The sequence below is a fragment of the Meleagris gallopavo genome, chromosome 3, assembly GCF_000146605.3.
Source record: "Meleagris gallopavo isolate NT-WF06-2002-E0010 breed Aviagen turkey brand Nicholas breeding stock chromosome 3, Turkey_5.1, whole genome shotgun sequence".
In the NCBI taxonomy this organism is placed as follows: Eukaryota; Metazoa; Chordata; class Aves; order Galliformes; family Phasianidae; genus Meleagris; species Meleagris gallopavo.
This window is the reverse complement of record NC_015013.2, coordinates 14,182,508-14,187,933: the sequence shown is the minus strand read 5'-3', so window position 1 is coordinate 14,187,933 and position 5,426 is coordinate 14,182,508.

Below are 5,426 nucleotides of genomic sequence, written 5' to 3'. Positions count from 1 at the left end.
GAAGCATATGCATGGTGCCAAGGCAAATGGAAAAGCAAAAGGCCCAAAAATGTATACTGAGAACTGGACCAGTGCCAGACTGGTCGTAGAGAAGTGAAAGTACCGTTGTAATTTGATTGTCTCCTCATGCCTGCTTCTAGAGGTGCACTGAGCTGCGCCTCCTGCAGCTGCTCCCCTGAACTAAGGTTACCTGAATTCTGCACGCACAGAAGCAGAGCTCTAGGCAATTGTACTTTCTGTTCAGGGCTGGTAATTAGCAGCACATTCTATCTTCAGCAATTATCAGTAGCAGATATTTAGGAAAAAAGTCTTTTTAGCAAGAAAGAGATGCAGTGATAGTTGGTGCATATCTGTTGTGCTAGCAAAATGAAATGGATCTCGTTGATTCGCCTTCACAGTAGGTGGCAGCATAACTCCAGCAGCTGCATATAATGGAGCTTCTATCTGAGACACCCTGCAAGGCACTTCAGTTTTACTTGGTTTTAACACTTTCCTGCCATGAAAATGACCTTGTTTGGGGGGTTTTTTTGACTAGTGATTTTTGATACACTAGTTTCTTTAGAGTTATCTCGTGTTTAGGTATGTTCTACCGTGAAGAAGATAATTCTAGTCTTGAAGAATTTGTGCTAAATGTGTATCTGAAATATTTACTTGTTTTACTACTAACGTAGACCAGATCTCATAGGGAGTATTGAATACGTGGACAACTGCAGCCAAATGTGCACGTGATATCTCAAGAACTATTGATAGTTAGAAATGGTTTTAGATATTGGTATTCTTGTAATGAGGAATGCTTTCTGAAATCCACATGGCTTGTGAACAGGCTAGGATGGTTCCCAAGGGGTTATCTTTCAGGATATGAGGATCCACAGTGTAGGGTTTAACATTAGGTGACACACTTGTCTGGAATGTCTTAGGCCCAGAAACATGTCGACCAAGAGATGGGACTTAATAAAGCCATAGTTGTTAATTCTTATATACGTGCTCCCTGACTAGAGCAAAGGGTTGCTGTCGTATGAACTGGGCAATAAAACAATCTATAAAACTACAAACTGTGAAAACAGTTTAACTCAGTAAACTGATAGAATAACTGTTTCTTAACAGTTCTTTTTTCTGTTGACCACTGAAGTACATTGTTTTCTTGAGGTACAGGGTGTTACTAAACGAGTCAAAGTTGAGTTAATTCATAAAATTGATATGATTGCTGAAAAATGAGGATTGCTGCTTTGATTTTAAAATACTTGTTAGAGACTCCTTAGGGGGAAAAATAGTACTTTACATAAAAAATATCATCTGCATAAGCAAATATGCTTACTTTATAGCAGTCTTATTTTACACCACTGGTAATTTGAAAGTTGAACAATGGTACTTTCAACAGATTTGGGTCTTGATTCGACTGAAGCGAAGTTGTGAAGCTGTTGATGTGTCTACATAGAGTAGTCAGTAAGATGTATAAAATTGTGTCGCTATCAAAACACTCTTTTCCTTTCTCTGAAGCTCTTTTACAGGACACACACACAGGCCCCAGCACGAGAGTGGGCAGCTGAGCAATGGCAAGGCTTCGTGTGAAAACCTCACAGGACTTGAGTAGCTCCTTGATATCCGGATCTGCTCTGAGGTGCACACTGACAATGATTTCCAGGTATTTCAAAGTGTGCGTGCAAATCGGGAAGTCCTGGCCTCTGTTACCGTATGAAATAAAGATTTTGAATGAAAACACCAGAAATGTGTGAGGAGGGGAGGGAAAGCTGCAGCAAAGAATACCATCGGGCACTGGGTTAGGCTTAAGGTGAGATAATTTCACACTGCATTGAACTTCTGAGCTCAGATCCAGCTCATAGCAAAGAACAGCAAATAAGAGATTGCATCTGTGTGGGACAAAGGCAACTGAATCGTGTGCTGGAGCACAGTACAGCTGACCATCTCATGCACCTAATGGGAAGTTGGAGCCTCCTGCAACCTACCTATGATTCTAACAATACATTTAAAAAGGTATAGCATTCATGATTATTCTTAAGGCTATCCAGAGCTGTCAGCTAGCGAATGCACCCTTTATGGTGTTGTCTTTCTTTGCTGTGCTTTTCATTTTTAATTTTCATGCTAACCTTTTATTTTTTTTTCCTCTTGCTTGTGCCCTGATTATCCTTTCAACATTTCTTTTACATGCCTGCTGGAAACAAGTACCTAATGGAGTGCCATTGGAAATACAGTAATCTGTGGTGTGCAAACTCTCAGACAACACTACAGAAAACTCGCTAATCCAAATTAAAATAACCAGTGCAAAGGGGTAGCTACTTCAGTATGTGACTGTGCCAGGAATCGTCGTTGCGAAAAAATGGGAGCCGTGACTTAAGCCACTTTGGAGCCTCACTTTGTTCTTCCCCTTCAAGGAAAGATCTCTTATTTCTTGCAACTTCTCAGGTGGAGGATGCAAAGAATGGGAAGTTAATCAAGAGACCTCAAACAATAAACGTGTTCAGCCACTGTACTTGTCTGCATGAAAGTTGGGAAACCTAAGTGACCCACGTTTGTATTTGCACCAGCAGCACCATGGTTTCCAGAGAATGCCAGAAGCAGGAGGTGCTTAGCAGGTGGAAGATATGGTCTCTTCAGCAGGGCCCATCCTGTGGCTGATGGGTGATAGCTGACCCTCTGTTTAGCTCACAAGCTGCTCGAGAGATCAGCTGCAGAATCTTCATTTCCAAAATTTGTTTCTGCATATTTACTGAATTTTAAAAGCAGAAACCTTCCTAACCTGGAGTATTCTCATGACTGAGTGCCAGGATTGGGACAGTGCAGGTCAAGCCCATTCAGTGTTACCAAGTGGTCAGCCACCCCATATTTTTCGAAGTTTCCTTGTTTAGCAATGTATCTCGTTTCCTCTGCACCCTTTAAAGCTCCTTGCTTCCATGACTGATGTGGGTAATGTATTCCATATGCTTGCTTCCTTTTTGTTAGTGAGCTCTTTCAGTCACTGTCTGTAGGGATACCCCAGGTTACTGCTGCTGCCACCTGAGAGCTGGGAAATGCTCTCAGCCCTTTAGCAAAATTAATTCTGTTTCAGAGCTCTTAAGCTGTACATAATGCTGCTTTGCTTTGCTGAGGTGTTTGCATGCTGTGCTGTGGATAACTGTTTTGTCTGTGCCAGGATATTGTTTTTACAGCTGGCCATGCCTTTGAGAGAAGGAAATGTGAGAGTTTAGGGGATGGAGAGGGAGAGGTTGTGGGGAGCCTCAGTGCAGGACAGGAGAAAATACAAGCCAAAGCTTATGCAAAAAAAAAACAAACAACAACAACAAAAAAAACACCAACTGAAGTCAAACCAAAGAGCTGGTGCTGGAGAGCACTGATGGGCCTTCATCCCCCTGCCACAATCAGCATGGGCCTACACACCTAGGCCTGGCTGTGGCTGAAGGGTCCCTGGGTGAGCCTCAGGCTCGCACTGCTGATACCCCTGCATTGCTCCTCTCCTGCTACCCTGCCCGGCTCTCTGCTGGTGGCCCTGCCAGGCTGTGATCCTGCCGCCAGGCCTGCTCAGTGTCAGGGGACAGCCAGCTGAATTGGGCGGCCGGCGTTCCCCCTCAGGAGCAGCCCCTGCAGCTCTGTGGAGCCTCATTCTTCAGTCATGCAACAAATGCAAAGTCAGGATGACGCAGCGCTGATTTAGCCAGCTGTGAAGCAAATGGCTTTCCAGCTACACTTCCGTGCAAGTATTTCTGTAGCAGTGCAGAAGCCATTAAACCATACAGTTATGTATTTTGCTGCTCATTTGAGACCTATTAAAATACGTAGAGCCTGAGGGAGCAAGGACAGGTGGAAGAGGGCGGGTTTTTCTGCAGACTGCTATTGCCGTATCAGAGAAAGCAAAACACATATGTCTAATTTACAGATAAAATCAGTTTTTTTTTTACAGATAAAACTCATTTTCCAGTGTTATTGCATGGGGTCTAAAATGTCATCTTTTCCTCTCTGAGACAACAAGTGGCAGTGATCCCATGGCACTAACTTACAAATGTGAATGTAAATGGGTTTTGAGCAAGTTTTTTTAATTGTCTGTGATGTCTCCAGCCTACAAAGTGCTGGCTCTCAGTATAAGATTTTGCCTGCCCTTTGCTTTGTCTGTTAAGAGCATAGTGACTTTGGTCAGATGCTCGCAGGTGGGGCCTTGGATAGCACCAAGGATGAGCAACTTGGGCTCAGCTTACCATGATTATCCAAATGAAAAACAACATTATTTACCTGTTCATCTCCAGTTTCACAGTGTTGGGTCTCATCTTTCCATTTTTGGCCTCAAACTACAACCATCTTTACTATGTCCTGCATTACTTGCTTCCAGTGGAGCAATGGAGTCAACATCCAAATCTTCAAGTCCAGCTCTGATGCTGTTGGGTGTCACTGATAACATGGCTGTAAGTCATTTCTCAGAGTTATCTGTCCATTTTTGCAGTTATTTTTCTGCATTGTTTATTTTATCATCATGTCACATTAGGATGATGTCATGCTTTGGCTCTAAGAGCTTTAAAAGTTCAGGCAATGTGATTAGGGATGAGTTCACTCCTCTGGTTCATTTTCTTCCCAGCACCAAGCAGATTGGCCTTGCCTTTTCACATGTGTTGAGCATTAGCTGTGGTGAGGAGACAAGGTCCAGCCCTGCCTCTAGGGCAGGAGGCACCGGAGGGGAGTGGAAATATGCTCTCTGCCAGTAGTAGTGTTTAGGTGAAATTATACAATCATAGAATGACCAAGGTTGGAGAAGTCCTAAAAGATCATCCAGTCCAACCATCCACCTGTCACTTATATTTCCCATTAAACCATGTCCCTCAGTACAACATTTAAGTGTTTCTTCAACATTTCAGGGTCGGTGACTCCACCACCTCCCTGGACAGCCCGTTCCAGTGCCTGACCACTCTCTTGGAGAAGTATTTCCTAATGTCCAACCTGAATCTCCCCCAGTACAACTTGAGGCCATTCCCTCTAGTCCTATTGCCACTTACATGGGAGAAGAGGCCAACCCCACCTCACCACAACCTCCCTTCAGGTAGTTGTAGAGAGCTATAAAGTCTCCCCTGAGCCTCCTCTTCTTCAGACTGAACAATCCCTGTTCCTTCAGCTGCTCCCCATAAGACCTGTGCTCCAGACCCCTCGCCAGCTTTGTTGCCCTTCTCTGGACATGCTCCAGGGCTTCAGTATCTTTCCTGTGGTCAGTACATAGAAGCATGGACACAGGCAAGGTGGTGTCTGAAAATGGGTAGCAGAAAGATGCTGATCTCTAAATCAGCACAATACAAGATGGAGACATGTGGCGTATTCAGGATGCTATTGTTGCCCCAGAGGCCAAAGCACAGCTGAGCTGGGTTGCGTTAGAACCAACCGGAAACATGAGGCTTACACGCTAGCTGGGGTAGAAATCATACCTGGCACAACCT